Source organism: Bos grunniens, chromosome X, assembly GCF_055505025.1.
Source record: "Bos grunniens cultivar Pamir isolate PY7600 chromosome X, Bosgru_T2T1.0, whole genome shotgun sequence".
Classification (NCBI taxonomy): Eukaryota; Metazoa; Chordata; class Mammalia; order Artiodactyla; family Bovidae; genus Bos; species Bos grunniens.
In genome coordinates, this window is record NC_141194.1 from 125,902,326 (window position 1) to 125,919,015 (window position 16,690).

At 41.1% G+C, this 16,690-nt stretch overlaps 1 protein-coding gene across 2 annotated transcripts in view; it reads left to right on the forward strand.

Moving 5' to 3' along the window:
- The window catches only part of LOC147341314 (zinc finger protein 75D-like), a 34,395-nt gene extending 33,227 nt beyond the window's left edge, over positions 1-1,168 (forward strand). For both annotated transcript variants that reach the window (XM_086389178.1, XM_086389179.1), the window contains exon 7: positions 981-1,168. The gene's annotated coding sequence lies outside the window, so the exon portion shown is untranslated. The remainder of the gene's footprint in view (positions 1-980) is intronic.
- Positions 1,169-16,690: the final 15,522 nt, after the last annotated feature.

A 16,690-nucleotide genomic window follows, 5' to 3' on the forward strand; every position in this document is an offset into this window, starting at 1 on the left:
CCCTGGTCCTGGTGGCCCCTCCTCCACCCCAACTGTGTCCCTCCAGGACCACTTCCAGGAGACTGCCAGCCTTTGGACTGCATCCCTGGAGTTCTGAGAGACTGTGACATGGGCTGCAGGGGAGGAGAGGAGCGGAGGACCAGGGGCCTCCATGGGGCTGATGCATAAATGTGTCCTTTTGAAGTTTGGATCTCACGCTCTGGGTGACTGGATGCCCAGCTGCAGCCCCTTCCTGGGCCAGCCTGAGAGGACCTGGGGAGGGCACTAGGGAGGGTCTTTACTTAATATGTGCGTGCCTGTGTGTGAATGGGTGTGCGAGTGCGCATGTTGAGTGTATGTGTGAGTGTGGGGATGTGTGTGTGAATTTGCATGTTCATGCATGAGGGCTTGAGTGTGTGAGCATGGGGATGTGTGGGTCTATGAGTGTGGATGAGTGTATGGGTATGAGTGCACGGATGTGTGTGTGTGTGAAGGTACTGGTGTGAGAGTGTGTGCGGGTGTGAATATACATGTCAGTGTGCATGTGTGAATGCGTGTGTGTGAGTGTTTATGCACACATGAGTGGCTGTGAGTTGCAGAAGGTGCTGAGCTGTTTAGTGGGTGTGCTCTGGGGGACGGGCATCCTGTCCTCCCCAGGCTCCCAGCTCTTTTGGAGCTGCCTGGGTCCTGGGAGGCCGCTTCCTAAAGTGGAGAAAGTATGTTGGAGATTCAGGGGCCCCGGGCTCAGAGACCCATCATCACCTGCAGAGAATCCCCCCTCCCCATGGGGCTCTGGCTGGTGCTGTGTGTCCCCAAAGGTATTGGCTGTGGAAGGGGTGGGGACACGTCCTCAGCACGTGCTCCTGCCACTATTTTTCTTACCATTTTGATCTTGAGTAGTTTGCTGCTGCTGCTGCTCTCCCACCTTTTCCTCATCTCCTCACTAGGCCTCTGCTGCTCTCCTCTCTGTGTACTTTATTTATTTGCAATCTCTTTTTCAGGCAGTGGAGGTTCTACGCCATCACCGACTTGAATAAGACAGCTTTCCCTTTTCTGTGTGTGATGAACTCTCCACCAGTCAGCGCAGTCTGGTCAGAGAAATGTTCTTGTTTTCAGTGTTGTCAAATCTTGTGTCTATCTAAGTTAATAAAAAAAATTATTTTAGTTCAATAAAAAAAAAAAAACAGAGGCCTCTTGTTTCTGGTGTGGTGCCCCCTTGGAGGAGAGGGTCTGTTGGTGAGCTCACCCGACTCTGGTGGCCAGAAGCTGGGGGAGGGGAGCATCCTGAGGGCTATAATTGGGTGGGGTCATGGCAGGAAACCAGTGAATGTTATACTTCATATTAATAGAACAAAGGGGTAATACATAATCATTCCAAAAGATTTAAAAAATGGATTTGGTGAAATTCAGTACCCATTCATGATTTTAAAAACTTTTAAGAACATTGAAATTGTTAGGAACTCATTCTTCTGGCAAATAGTCTATAAAAAACCTCAGTGCGCATAATATTTAATGGTGAAAGAATGTTCCTAATATTGGGAACAATGCATGGTGTCTACTCTTGCCATTTCTATTCATCATTGCAGTGGAAGCTTGAGCAAATGGAATAAGCCCCCTACCCTGACAAATCCATCCGAATTGGAAAGGAAGAAATAAAGCTTTATTTATTCACAGATCATCCTGTATGGAGAAAATAACAAGTAAAGCACAGACACAAAAAAGCCACTAGACCCATAAACAAATGTAGCAAGGCCAACGGGACACAATATCAACATCAAAATATCGCTTATACTTGTACATACTAGCACCAAAAATTCCAAAAATGAAATTAAGAAAGCAACTGGATACACAATAGCCTTCAAAAGAATAAAACATTAGGGATAAATCCCATAAAAAATGAAAAAGACCTGAAAACTAAAAATTACTTAAAACATTATAAGACATAGCTGAGAAAATTTAAACTTAGTAAAGATAGTTCATGGATTGGGAGACTCAATATGGCAACTTTCCCCAAGTTTATCTGTAGATTGAGCCCAATATCTATCAAAATCTCAGCTGAATTTCCTGTAGAAGTTGACAAGCTGATCTTAAAATGTATGCGGAATATACATTTATATCACCTTAAATAGCCAAAACATTTTGAAAAAGGAAAACAGTTGAAGGATTTATCATACCTATTCCAGAAGTCATAAAGCCACAGCAATCAAAACAGTATGCATCTTGTACAAAGATAGTCATGTAGATCAGTGGAACAGATTGAGAAAGTATGAACAAATCCTTAAATTTATGATGAGATGGGTCTTCTATTGTGGCAAAATACACAACAAATGTCGCCATTTTAACCATTTTAAAGTATCAAATTCAGTATCATGAAGTACATCCCCAATATGTAACCATCACCATTATCTAATTCTAGAATATTTCCATCACCACAGATGAGAACACCATGTGCATTGTCAGTCTTCATTACCTCCCTACCCTACTCCTTGGCAAATACAAACAGGCTTTCTGTCTCTATGTATATACTTTTTATGGGTATTTCATACAAATGGAATCATATGATATGTAACCTTTTACACCTGGCTTCTTAGTGTAATATTTTGTAGTTCATTCACATTATCTGTAGTTCATTCACATTATTGTATGTTTCTTTTAATGGGAGAATAAAATTCCATTTTATGGATATATGACATTTTATTTATCCAGTCATGTGTTTGTGGACATTTGTGTTGTTTCTACCTTTTTGCCATTGTGAATAGGGTTACTATGGACATTCAAGTACAGGTTTTGTTTGAACACCTGATTGCAATTTTGGGGGTCCACAACTAGGAGTAGAATTGCTGGATAACATGTTAATTCTGTGTTTAACTAATGGAAAAACTCACCAAACTGTTTTACATAGAGGCTGCACCATTTACAGTCCCACTTAGTAATGTATGATGATTCCACACTCTCCAACAGTTGTTATTTTTCTTTTCTAATTTCCGGTTATCCTAGTATGTGTGAAGCAATTTTCATGTGCATTTCCCTAAGGCTAATGATGTGAAATTGGACTTCCTGGTGGCTCAGACAGTAAAGAATCTGCCTGCAGTGCAGGAGACCAGGGTTTGATCCCTAGGTTGGGAAGATCCCCTGGAGAAGGTAATGGTTACCCACTCCAGTATTCTTGCCTGGAGAATTTCATGGACAGAGGAGCCTGGTGGGCTACAGTCCCTGGAATTGCAAAAGAGTTGGACATGACTGAGCAGCTGACACTTTCAACTTTCAATGATATGGAGCATCTGTTCATTTGATTGGTAGCCATTTATGTTTTCTTTGCAGAAATACTAGTACTTTGGGATAAATTTGACAAAATTTCTGGAAGACCTGTACACTGAAAATTACAGAAGGAATTAAATACTACAAACATAAATTGATATCTCATGCTCACAGATTTGAACACTCAATATTGCTGGATGGGAGCTCTAGAAAACTGACCTATAGATTCAATGCATTCCCAATGAAGCAACAGTCGGACTTTGAAAATAAATTGACAAAGTGATTCCACCTTTCCATAGAAATACAAAAGGCTAAGGAGAGCCAAAATTTTTGAAAAAGAACAAAGATGCAGGATTTATACTACATTTCAAAACTTGATATAGATCAACAATAATTCAGTGTGATCTTGGTATAAAGATAGATTTACAGATCAATGGATCAGAACAGAGTTCACAATATACTCAAAACTATATGGACAATTGCCTTTTTTTTTAATTTATTTTAATTGGAGGCTAATTACGAGGTGGATGGAACTATTATACAGAGTGAAGTAATTCAGAAAGACGCCTTCTGACTGAGATGTAAATGCAGTACAACAGAAAAATAACATTTTCAGCAAAATACTGAAAACATTGGAAAAGCACATCTTTAAAAACAAACTCACATAACATACAAAAATTAACTAGATATCATGAGACAACACCAAAATACATGCCACCTGCAAAGTACTGCAGTACTGAGAAGCACTACTCCCTGGAAGCTTGAGGGCCAAGAGGTTGACGTAAGTGAACTGTGTTGTACAAACAAACTAAGGAAGATTCATAATGATGCACCCAAAGCTACACAACTAGTGGGTGGGAGATCCAAGGTAGCAGCCAGGTTTCCTGACTTTCGGCTTAGGCTTTTCTGCACTATTCTGGTCAGTTGCACCCTGTGGCAGATTCCCTCTGATCCCAGAGGACAAGTTCATGCCTTGTTTCTGGGACAAAGCCCCTGTCACATGTCCTTGCATCTAAATCCATGACTTGCGGGACTTCCCTGGAGGTCCAGTAGTTAAGATTTCAGCCTCGGGGGCTCCCCAGGTGGTTCACTGGTTGAGAATCAGCCTGCCAGTGCATGACACATGGCTTCGATCCCTGGTCCGGGAAGATTCCACTTTGCACGGAGCAACGAAGCTGGGCTCCACAACTGTGGAAGCCTGGTGCGCTAGGTCCTGTGCTCTGAAACGAGAAGTCAGGGCAATGAGAAGTCTGAACACTGCAAAAAAGAGTATTCCTGGCTCACCGCAGCTAGAGAAAGGCCCACCACAGCAACAAAGACCCAGCTGCTGCTGCTAAGTCGCTTCAGTTGTGTCCGACTCTGTGTGACCCCATAGACAGCCTCCCACCAGGCTCCCCTGTCCCTGGGATTCTCCAGGCAAGAACACTGGAGTGGGTTGCCATTTCCTTTTCCAATGCATGAAAGTGAAAAGTGAAAGTGAAGTCGCTCAGTCATGTCTGACTCTTAGCGACCCCATGGACTGCAGCCCACCAGGCTCCTCCATCCATGGGATTCTCCAGGCAAGAGTACTGGAGTGGGGTGCCATTGCCTTCTCCAAAGACCCAGCACAGCCAAAGTAAATATATAAATAAAAAATTATAAAGAACCTATGTACTGATTATGTGGATCTGATATCCATGTTAGTGGAGCATCACCATCTGCTGGTTGATTCCTTGAACTATATCAGAAAGCCCTTGGGGTGTTGTGTTGCCAAAGGCTTCACCACAGACACAGTCACTGCTGCACAGCCAGTTTTGATAAGGGCAAGAGGAGAAAGAGAAGTGAGGTCTTGGGGCACAGCATAGGAGTGGGAGGAGCGGATGTCAATGTGAGGCTGTAGAGCCTAGTGTAACTCAATAACCTACCATCTGCTGGTAGATATCATGAACTACATCAGAAAGCCCTGGGGATGTGTTGGCCACTCATTTTACATCAATCAATGAACACTGACCAAGGGGAACATTGACCACGTGGAAGCAGTCTATCCTCCAGGATAAATCTTTGTTACTGATCAGCTTGATTCAGAGCTGATCAGACGAGCTCCACAGTCTCAGGACCTCAAAAGGCAAGGCACTGGCTGAAGCTTGCAAGGGCATGGTGACTAAAGTTCTGCCTCTGACCTTCCATCCACACCAGCAGTGAGAGCCCTTAAGCCACTTCTGTAGTATATGCTTGCTTGCTACTCAAAGTGTGGTCTAGGGACCAGCAGCATTAGCATCACCTGGGAATTTCTGACTCTGAGGCCTCCATCACAGGCCTATTGAACCAGGACTTGCACTTTCATAGTATGCCTGGTGATTCCATGCACATTAAAGTTTGAGAAGCACTACGCCCTGGTAGCTTGAGGACCGAGAGGTTAACATAAGTGAACTGTATTTTAAGTGAGTTTAAAAAGACTCACAATGATCTACAAAAGCCACAGAACTAGGGGTGGGAGATTCAAGGTTAGCAGCCAGATTGCTTGATTTTCAGCTCAGGCACTTCTTCACGATTTTGGTCAGTTGCACCCTGTTCATGCTTTGTTTCTTGGACCAAGCTCCCGTCATATGTCTGCATCTAAATCTATGACCTGGGGGAACTTCCACAGTGGTCCAGTAGTTAAGACTTCACCTTCCAGGTCTTCCCTTGGGGTCCCAGTGGTTAAGATTCCACCTGCCAGTGCAGGGGACAGAGGTTCAATTTCTGGTACAGGAAGACCCCACATGCCAAGGGGGAACTAAGCCAGGGCGCCACAACTATTGAAGCCATCACTAGGGCCTCTGCTAGGAAACAAGTCACAGCAATGAGAAGCTCATAAAATTGAACCAAGAGAAGCCCTGGATCGCTGCAACTAGATAAAAGCCCACTGAAGCAAGGATGACCCATCACAGTCAAATAAATACATAAATAAAAAAAGGAACCTGTTAACTGATTATGTGCTTCCGATTTCTATGCTAGTGGAGAAGAGCCATCTGCTGGTGGATCCCTTGAATTACATCAGAAGTCCCTTGGAGTATTGTGTTGCTAAGGTCTTCAGACACAGAGACAGTCACCCTAACACAATTCTGATATGGACAAAAGAAGAAAGAGAAGAGAGGTCTTGAGGCACAGGAAGGGAGTGGGAGTAGATATCATTGTGAGACTGTGGAGCCAAGTAGAACTCGAAGAGCTAGTGAATCAGTGCCCTCTGATGGTGTATTCCTTGAACTACATCTGAGAGCCATGGAGGTGTTGTGTCAACAAGGCTTTCAGCGACAGGGAGAGTCACTCCTGCACAGTCACGTTTGATAAGGGCAAGAGAAGAAAGAAAAGACAGGTCTCGGGGCACAGGAAGGGAGTGGGAGAGTAAATGTCAATGTGAGGCTGTAGAGCCAGGTAGAATTCAGGAAATGTAGTGGAGCAGCACCATCTGCTAGTGGATTTGTTGAACTAAATCAGAAAAGCCTGTGGGTGTTGTGTTGCCAAGGCCTTCAGTCATAGGGACAGTGCCTCCTGCACACCCAGTCTTCAGAAGAGCAAGGTAAGAAAGAGAAGAGAGGTCTTGGGGTACAGGAAGAAAGTAGGGGGAGTATATCTCAATGTGAGACTGTAGATACTTATATAACTGGAAAACTTAGTGGGGCAGCGCCATCTGCATGTGGAATTCTTGAAGGACATCACAAAGCCTTGTGGGTGTTGTGTGTCCATGACCTTCAGGTACAGGAACAGCCATCCAGCACAGACAGTTTTGATATGGGCAAGATGAGAAAGAGAAGGGGGTGGTCCCAAGATGGTGGAGGAAAAGGATAAGGAGACCACTTTCTCACCCCCAAATCCATCAAAAGATCATTTGAATGTTGAGCAACTTCCACAAAATAATTTCTGAACACTGGCAGAGGACACCAGGCACCCAGAAAAGCAGCCCAATCTATTCAAAAGGAGGTAGGACAAAATATAAAAGATGAAAACAGACAAAAGATTTAGGGACAGAGACCCGTCCTGGAAAGGGAGTCGTGAAGGAGAAGTTTCCACATTGTAGAAAACCCTTTCATAGGTGTGTCTGTGGGGAGTTTTGGGATCTCAGCGGGCAACATAACAGGATGGGGGGGATACCCTACAGAATATGCGCCTCACCACAACTACAAGCAGAGATGGAGAAGCGGCACAGACACTCTCTTCCACCAGCAGCAGGTGGGGGCTGGACTGGGAGGTACAGGCTGCATCATTGATCCTTACGGTAAGGACCAGGCCTGAATGCCCTGAGGACAATCTGAGGAAGCCAATGTGAGATAGCAACCTAAACCGTGGGATTGCTAGAGAGATGAAAAACAAGAAATAAACCTTTCCTGTGAAAGGCTCTAATGCCACATGATGACCCCTGGTGTGCTCACAGAACAAAGGATTGAGCGAATACCAAATGAGAGCAAGCCAGCTGCCATTTAGGGCCCTCCCTCCCCAGTGCCAGAGAGGCAGCTGTGTGACAGCCAGAGCCAGAAGGCAAGGGGCTGCTGCAATCTTGGCCCCAGAGACTGCATCTTCTATCAAACTGTGAGCAGGCTCCCACTTGCTAATCATGTCTTCCTGGGATACTGGACAGTTCACATCTGCCAGGAGTGTCACAACCTGAGATCAGCTCCCCAGAGGAGATACGTAGCACACCTGAGGCTGTCACAGTGCACCTAGGAAACCAAGTGGCCGGGACCGGTGCGATGCACAAGATGCATGGCCCACCTGGGACAGTGCACTCACCAAGCGCCCAGTTACCTGAGTTGCTCAGACCTGGGAAAGGCACAAAACCCACAGCCCATCTGGGTCTGTGCCCCTGCAGAGCACCCTAGAACCTGAGTGGCTTAGACCCGGGAAGTGCACAAAATGCAGGGCCCACTTGGGACAATGCCCTTGCAGAGCACCCTGGAGCCTGAGCAGGGTGGACCCAGGAAGGACACGCCGCCTTAGGCTGTGGCAAACCCAGTGTGGTCCATCCACTGCAAGTACTCCCCACACATGCCAGTGGTATTTGTTTGCAGTGCCCTTCCCTCCCCACAACACAACTAAACAAGTGAGCCTAAATAAGTGGCCACCTTCGCCCCCTTGTATCAGGGCAGAAATTAGACATGGAAGAGACTTGCAAACAGAGGAAGCCAAAATAAACAAAGAAGGGGGAACCACTCTGGAAGTGACAGGTGCAACAGATTAAAACCCTGTAGTTAATGTTGAGACTGCACTTGAGAGGCACCTATAGACCTTGAAAACAAGGTCTCAAGCCAGAGATGAGCCAGAATATATATAAGATATATGTGCCAGATATACAAGCCAGAATAAGGGGTTATCTGACTGGTTCCAAATAGGAAAAGGAGTACGTCAAGGCTGTGTATTGTCACCCTGCTTATTTAACTTATATGCAGAGTACATCATGTGAAACGCCAGGCTGGGTAAAGCACAAGCTGGAATCATGATTGCTGGGAGAAATATCAGTCACCTCAGATGTGCAGATGACACCAGCCTTATGGCAGAAAGCGAAGAGGAGCTAAAGAGCCTCTTGATGAAAGTGAAAGAGGAGAGCAAAAAAGCTGGCTTGAAACTCAACATTCAAAAAAACAAAGATCATGGCACCCAGTCCCATCACTTCATGGCAAATGGAAGGGGGAAAAGTGGAAACCGTGGCAGATTTTATTTCCTTGGGCTCCAAAATCACTGCAGATGGTGACTGCAGCCATGAAATTAAAAGATGCTTGTTCCTTGGAAGAAAAGCTATGACAAACCTAGACAGTGTATTACAAAGCAGAGGCATTACTTTGCCGAGTAAGGTCTGTATAGTCAAAACTATGGTTTCTCCAGTAGTCGTGTTGGGTGTCAGATGCAGACCATAAAGAAGGCTGAGCGCTGAAGAACTGATGCTTTTGATCTGTGGTGTTGGAGAAGACTCGAGAGTCTCTTGCACTTTAAGGATATTAAAAAAAGTCAATCCTAAAGGAAATCAGTCCTGAATATTTGTTGAAAAGACTGATGCTGAAGCTGAAGCTCCAATATTTTGGCCACCTGATGTGAACAGCCTATTCACTGGAAAAGACCCTGATGCTGGGAAAGACTGAAGGCAGGAGGAGAAGGGGATGACAGTGGACGAGATGGTTGGATGGCATCACTGACTCAATGGACATGAGTTTGAGCAAGCTCTGGGAGATGGTGAAGGACAGAGAAGCCTGGCGTGCCACAGTCCATGATGTCACAAAGAATCAGACGGTATTTAGTGACTGAGCAGCAACAACAATAATGTGGATGACTTCCCTGGTGGTCCAGTGCTTAAGACTCTGCACTCCCAATGCAGGGGCCTAGGTTCGATCCCTGGTCAGAGAACTAAGATCTCACATGGCATGCAGACAGTCAAAAAGAAAATTTTAAAGGAGTACTAGGAACTTGTTGTATGCCAACAAATTAGATAACCGAGATGGAAACATTCCTAGAAAGACACAAAATATCAAAACTGATTCAAAAAGAAATAAGAAATCTAACTGGACTTTAAAAAGTTAATAGATTGAATTTCATAACTCAAATAATTTACCACAGTGAATAAACCAGGCTCATATGGCTTCATGGGGCTTAACTGTACCAAACATTTAAAGAAGAATTAACACCAATCCTTCTTTTTTTTTTTTTTTAATTTTATTTTATTTTTAAACTTTACAATATTGTATTAGTTTTGCCAAATATCGAAATGAATCCACCACAGGTATACATGTGTTCCCCATCCTGAACCCACCTCCCTCCTCCCTCCCCTACCCTCCCTCTGGGTCGTCCCAGTGCACCAGCCCCAAGCATCCAGTACCGTGCATCAAACCTGGACTGGTGACTCGTTTCATACATGATATTATACATGTTTCAATGCCATTCTCCCAAATCTCCCCACCCTCTCCCTCTCCCTCTCCCACAGAGTCCATAAGACTGATCTATACATCAGTGTCTCTTTTGCTGTCTCGTACACAGGGTTATTGTTACCATCTTTCTAAATTCCATATATATGCGTTAGTATACTGTATTGGTGTTTTTCTTTCTGGCTTACTTTACTCTGTATAAGAGGTTCCAGTTTCATCCATCTCATTAGAACTGATTCAAATGTATTCTTTTTAATGGCTGAGTAATACTCCATTGTGTATATGTACCACAGCTTTCTTATCCATTCATCTGCTGATGGACATCTAGGTTGCTTCCATGTCCTGGCTATTATAAACAGTGCTGCGATGAACATTGGGGTACACATGCCTCTTTCCCTTCTTGTTTCCTCAGTGTGTATGCCCAGCAGTGGGATTGCTGGATCATAAGGCAGTTCTATTTCCAGTTTTTTAAGGAATCTCCACACCGTTCTCCATAGTGGCTGTACTAGTTTGCATTTCCACCAACAGTGTAAGAGAGTTCCCTTTTCTCCACACCCTCTCCAGCATTTATTGCTTGTAGACTTATGGATCGCAGCCATTCTGACTGACGTGAAATGGTACCTCATAGTGGTTTTGATTTGCATTTCTCTGATAATGAGTGATGTTGAGCATCTTTTCATGTGTTTGTTAGCCATCTGTATGTCTTCTTTGGAGAAATGTCTGTTTAGTTCTTTGGCCCATTTTTTGATTGGGTCATTTATTTTTCTGGAGTTGAGCTGTAGGAGTTGCTTGTATATTTTTGAGATTAGTTGTTTGTCAGTTGTTTCATTTGCTATTATTTTCTCCCATTCTGAAGGCTGCCTTTTCACCTTGCTAATAGTTTCCTTTGAAAAAAAAATAGTTTTCTTTGTTGCGCAGAAGCTTTTAAGTTTAATTAGGTCCCATTTATTTATTTTTGCTTTTATTTCCAATATTCTGGGAGGTGGGTCATAGAGGATCCTGCTGTGATGTATGTCGGAGAGTGTTTTGCCTATGTTCTCCTCTAGGAGTTTTATAGTTTCTGGTCTTACGTTGAGATCTTTAATCCATTTTGAGTTTATTTTTGTGTATGGTGTTAGAAAGTGTTCTAGTTTCATTCTTTTACAAGCGGTTGACCAGTTTTCCCAGCACCACTTGTTAAAGAGATTGTCTTTAATCCATTGTATATTCTTGCCTCTTTTGTCAAAGATAAGGTGCCCATATGTGCGTGGATTTATCTCTGGGCTTTCTATTTTGTTCCATTGATCAATATTTCTGTCTTTGTGCCAGTACCATACTGTCTTGATAACTGTGGCTTTGTAATAGAGCCTGAAGTCAGGTAGGTTGATTCCTCCAGTTCCACACTTCTTTCTCAAGATAGCTTTGGCTATTCGAGGTTTTTTGTATTTCCATACAAATTGTGAAATTATTTGTTCTAGCTCTGTGAAGAATACCGTTGGTAGCTTGATAGGGATTGCATTGAATCTATAAATTGCTTTGGGTAGTTGACTCAGTTTCATTATATTGATTCTTCCAGTCCATGAACATGGTATATTTCTCCATCTATTAGTGTCCTCTTTGATTTCTTTCACCAGCGTTTTATAGTTTTCTATATATAGGTCTTTAGTTTCTTTAGGTAGATATATTCCTAAGTATTTTATTCTTTCCGTTGCAATGGTGAATGGAATTGTTTCCTTAATTTCTCTTTCAGTTTTCTCATTATTAATGTATAGGAATGCAAGGGATTTCTGTGCGTTGATTTTATATCCTGCAACTTTACTATAATCATTGATTATTTATAGTAATTTTCTGGTGGAGTCTTTAGGGTTTTCTATATAGAGGATCATGTCATCTGCAAATAGTGAGAGTTTTACTTCTTCTTTTCCAATTTGGATTCCTTTTATTTCTTTTTCTGCTCTGATTGCTGTGGCCAAAACTTCCAAAACTATGTTGAATAGTAATGGTGAAAGTGGGCACCCTTGTCTTGTTCCTGACTTTAGAGGAAATGCTTTCAATTTTTCACTATTGAGGATAATGTTTACTGTGGGTTTGTCATATATAGCTTTTATTATGTTGAGATATGTTCCCTCTATTCCTGCTTTCTGGAGAGTTCTTATCATAAATGGATGTTGAATTTTGTCAAAGGCTTTCTCTGCATCTATTGAGATAATCATATGGTTTTTATTTTTCAATTTGTTAATGTGGTGTATAACATTGATTGATTTGCAGATATTGAAGAATCCTTGCATCCCTGGGATAAAGCCCACTTGGTCATGGTGTGTGATCTTTTTAATGTGTTGTTGGATTCTGATTGCTAGAACTTTGTTAAGGATTTTTGCATCTATGTTCATCAGTGATATTGGCCTGTAGTTTTCTTTTTTTGTGGGATCTTTGTCAGGTTTTGGTATTAGGGTGATGGTGGCCTCATAGAATGAGTTTGGAAGTTTACCTTCCTCTGCAATTTTCTGGAAGAGTTTGAGCAGGATAGGTGTTAGCTCTTCTCTAAATTTTTGGTAGAATTCAGCTGTGAAGCCATCTGGACCTGGGCTTTTGTTTGCTGGAAGATTTTTGATTACAGTTTCAATTTCCGTGCTTGTGATGGGTCTGTTAAGATTTTCTATTTCTTCCTGGTCCAGTTTTGGAAAGTTGTACTTTTCTAAGAATTTGTCCATTTCTTCCACGTTGTCCATTTTATTGGCATATAATTATTGATAGTAGTCTTTATGATCCTTTGTATTTCTGTGTTGTCTGTTGTGATCTCTCCATTTTCATTTCTAATTTTATTTATTTGATTTTTCTCCCTTTGTTTCTTGATGAGTCTGGCTAATGGTTTGTCAATTTTATTTATCCTTTCAAAGAACCAGCTTTTGGCTTTGTTAATTTTTGCTATGGTCTCTTTTGTTTCTTTTGCATTTATTTCTGCTCTAATTTTTAAGATTTCTTTCCTTCTACTAACCCTGGGGTTCTTCATTTCTTCCTTTTCTAGTTGCTTTAGGTGTAGGGTTAGGTTATTTATTTGACTTTTTTCTTGTTTCTTGAGATATGCCTGTATTGCTATGAACTTTCCCCTTAAGACTGCTTTTAAAGTGTCCCACAGGTTTTGAGTTGTTGTGTTTTCATTTTCATTCGTTTCTATGCAAATTTTGATTTCTTTTTTGATTTCTTCTGTGATTTGTTGGTTATTCAGCAGCATGTTGTTCAGCCTCCATATGTTGGCATTTTTAATAGTTTTTCTCCTGTAATTGAGATCTAATCTTACTGCATTGTGGTCAGAAAAGATGCTTGGAATGATTTCTATTTTTTTGAATTTACCAAGGCTAGATTTATGGCCCAGGATGTGATCTATCCTGGAGAAGGTTCCATGTGCGCTTGAGAAAAAGGTGAAATTCATTGTTTTGGGATGAAATGTCCTATAGATATCAATTAGGTCTAACTGGTCTATTGTATCATTTAACGTTTGTGTTTCCTTGTTAATTTTCTGTTTAGTTGATCTATCCATAGGTGTGAGTGGGGTATTAAAGTCTCCCACTATTATTGTGTTATTGTTAGTTTCTCCTTTCATACTTGTTAGCATTTGTCTTACATATTGCGGCGCTCCCGTGTTGGGCGCATATATATTTATAATTGTTATATCTTCTTCTTGGATTGATCCTTTGATCATTATGTAGTGACCATCTTTTTCTCTTTTCACAGCCTTTGTTTTAAAGTCTATTTTATCTGATATAAGTATTGCTACTCCTGCTTTCTTTTGGTCCCTATTTGCATGGAAAATCTTTTTCCAGCCCTTCACTTTCAGTCTGTATGTGTCCCCTGTTTTGAGGTGGGTCTCTTGTAGACAACATATGTAGGGGTCTTGTTTTTGTATCCATTCAGCCAGTCTTTGTCTTTTGGTTGGGGCATTCAACCCATTTACGTTTAAGGTAATTACTGATAAGTATGATCCCATTGCCATTTACTTTATTGTTTTGGGTTCGAGTTTATACACCGTTTTTGTGTTTCCTGTCTAGAGAATATCCTTTAGTATTTGTTGGAGAGCTGGTTTGGTGGTGCTGAATTCTCTCAGCTTTTGCTTGTCTGAGAAGCTTTTGATTTCTCCTTCATATTTGAATGAGATCCTTGCTGGGTACAATAATCTGGGCTGTAGGTTATTTTCTTTCATCACTTTAAGTATGTCTTGCCATTCCCTCCTGGCTTGAAGAGTTTCTATTGAAAGATCAGCTGTCATCCTTATGGGAATCCCCTTGTGTGTTATTTGTTGTTTTTCCCTTGCTGCTTTTACTATTTGTTCTTTGTGTTTGATCTTTGTTAATTTGATTAATATGTGTCTTGGGGTGTTTCGCCTTGGGTTTATCCTGTTTGGGACTCTCTGGGTTTCTTGGACTTGGGTGATTATTTCCTTCCCCATTTTAGGGAAGTTTTCAACTATTATCTCTTCAAGTATTTTCTTGTGGTCTTTCTTTTTGTCTTCTTCTTCTGGGACCCCTATGATTCGAATGTTGTAGCGTTTAATATTGTCCTGGAGGTCTCTGAGATTGTCCTCATTTCTTTTAATTCAATTTTCTTTTATCCTCTCTGATTCATTTATTTCTACCATTCTATCTTCTAATTCACTAATCCTATCTTCTGCCTCTGTTATTCTACTATTTGTTGCCTCCAGAGTGTTTTTAATTTCATTTATTGCATTATTCATTATATATTGACTCTTTTTTATTTCTTCTAGGTCCTTGTTAAACCTTTCTTGCATCTTCTCAATCTTTGTCTCCAAGCTATTTATCTGTGATTCCATTTTGATTTCAAGATTTTGGATCAATTTCACTGTCATTATTCGGAATTCTTTATCAGGTAGATTCCCTATCTCTTCCACTTTTGTTTGGTTTGGTGGGCATTTATCCTGTTCCTTTATCTGCTGGGTATTCCTCTGTCTCTTCATCTTGTTTAAATTGCTGAGTTTGGGGTGTCCTTTCTGTATTCTGGCAGTTTGTGGAGTTCTCTTTATTGTGGCGTTTCCTCGCTCTGTGTGGGTTTGTACAGGTGGCTTGTCAAGATTTCTTGGTTAGGGAAGCTTGTGTCGGTGTTCTGGTGGGTGGAGCTGTATTTCTTCTCTCTGGAGTGCAATGAAATGTCCAGTAATGAGTTATGGGATGTCTATGGTTTTGGGGTGACTTTGGGCTGCCTGTATCTTGGAGCTCAGGGCTGTGTTCCTTGCTGCTGAAGAATTTGCTTGGTATGTCTTGCCCTGAAACTTGTTTCACCCAGAGAGGTTTACAGCGTTATATGGAGAAGAGAAGAGTGAGGAGGGAGTTAGAGGTGACCCGAATGAGATGAGGTGGAATCAATAGAGGAGAGAGTGGGCTGTTCAGTAATCTCTTCCTTATGTGCACTCCACCACTGGACCGGTCAGAGTTGTTCACAGAGTTATATAGAGAAGAGAAGAAGGAGGAAGGTGGCAGAGGTGGCCAGGAGGATAAATGGGGGGAATGAAAAGGAGGGAGACAGATCCAGCCAGTAATCAGTTCCATAAGTGTTCTCTACCGTCTGGAACACACAGAAATTCACAGAGTTGGGTAGAGTAGAGAGGGGTTAGGGAGGAGACACAGGCGACCTGGTGGAGAAAAAGGAGAGTCCAAAGGGAGAGAGAGCAGTTAAGCCAGTAATCTCGCTCCCTAGTGAAAAATGGGTACTGAAGATTGGGTTCTTAAAGGTACAAAATTGGTAACAAATACATAAAAGCAAAAATTAAAAATCTAGAGTAGAGTTTGGAATTTTAAAAATACGATGTTAAAGAAAAGAAGAAGGAAAAGAAAGAGAGAAAAAACGAACAAACAAAAACAAACAAGGTCGTGAAAATTATAAAGAAAATATAGGTACAAAATTGATAACTAATACCAAAAAGCAAAAGTTAAAAATCTAGAGTAGAGTTTGGAATTTCAAAAATACAATGTTAAAAAAAGAAGAAGAAAAAGAGAGAGGAAAAAAAAAACAAACAAGAACCAACAAAGTCGCATAAATTATAAAAAAAAATACAGGTACAAAATTGATAACAAATACCAAAAAGCATAAATTAAAAATCTAGAGTAGAGTTTGGAATTTCAGATATACAATGTTATTTAAAAGAAGAAGAGAAAGAAACAGAGAAAAAGAAAAATAAAAAATAAAAAAGGGTCACAGAAATTATTTAAAAAAAAAAAACTATAGGTACAAAATTGATAACAAATACCAAAAAGCTAAAATTAAAAATCTAGAGTAGAGTTTGGAATTTCAAAAATACAATGTTAGAGAAAAGAAGGGAAAAAAAAGGTCAAAAAATTATAAAATATATATATATATGTATATGAAGTTTGCTTTAAAAAAATAGGGTCTTTTTTTTTTGCAAAGTAATCGGTTATAAAAGTGGAAATTAAAGGAATAATAGAGGACTTAAATTTTTTTTTAATTAAAAAAAATTAAAAAAAAAAAGAAAGAAAGAATGATCGTACAAATAGTAAAAATATATCTAGGACTTTCTCCGGTTTTGTTGTGAGTATTGTGGGTTCAGTTCATTTTTGGCTAGTTCCTTGGTCTGACTTATA